The sequence below is a fragment of the Echinops telfairi genome, unplaced genomic scaffold, assembly GCF_000313985.2.
Source record: "Echinops telfairi isolate 266 unplaced genomic scaffold, ASM31398v2 ScPeMD7_10;HRSCAF=50, whole genome shotgun sequence".
In the NCBI taxonomy this organism is placed as follows: Eukaryota; Metazoa; Chordata; class Mammalia; order Afrosoricida; family Tenrecidae; genus Echinops; species Echinops telfairi.
This window is the reverse complement of record NW_022103907.1, coordinates 12,524,667-12,525,670: the sequence shown is the minus strand read 5'-3', so window position 1 is coordinate 12,525,670 and position 1,004 is coordinate 12,524,667.

Sequence of the window (1,004 nt, the reverse complement as noted above, 5' to 3'; positions counted from 1 at the left end):
TACAAAAGCTCTGCCCAGCGGGGTTTTTTTCTGTTTTTGGAGGGGGGTACCCCCTTGTATACAGTAGAAAAAACGGAATTTTCTATGACGTCTTTGGTCTTGCAAAATTCTGTCATGCTACATTTATATCACCAAGGTCATATTTTCCAACTGTTAACTTCCTCATTGTTTTCAATCCTTGCATTCCAATCACTTTCAATGCATTTTGATTACTTGTTTGATAAATTTTATATTGAAGTAATTGGTACAATTCTTCCCTTTTTTCATCACTAGCTTTGGGTGTTCATTTGTAAATTTAAATAATAGTTGTATTAACTGGATTTCTTTGTATACATATAGATATTATCCTACCACAGATAGCATTGAACCTCAAGATAGATCTTGAAATGTCCTTTGTGGTAATGAACGTGATGTCATTTCTCTCAAATTTTTCATTCCCAGCATTGTAGACTATATGATTAACTGATTGAAAATGGCCAATGCCAGTCCATTTCCATTAACTAATGCCTAGGATATCGATCTTAAGAGTTCCATTTCATTTTTGATGAGTATCAATTTTCTTAGATTCATACTTTGTATAATCCAAGCTATGATTATTAATAGATGGTTGCAACTGTTTCTCTCATTTTGAGTTATGCCTCATCAGCATACGAAGGTCCTAAAAGCTTTGCCCCATTCACGTCATGATGGTCAACCCTACTTTGAGAGGGCAACTCTTCCCCAGTCATGTTTTGAGCACCCTCTGATCTGAGTACCTTCTGACCGGAGGGGCTCATCTTCTGACATGATATCTGACAATCTGCTATTCATGAGGTTTTCAGTATCTCACAATTTTCATTTGCTATTCACAAAGTTTTCAGTGACTGATTCTTCCGAATGGATAGCCTATTACTTCTTAGTTGTCTGTCCTTAGTCTGGGCGTTCTGTTGAAACCTGTTCACCTTGGGTAACCCTGCAGATATTTGAAATACCAGTGGCATAGCTTCTAGCATGACTGCAACACG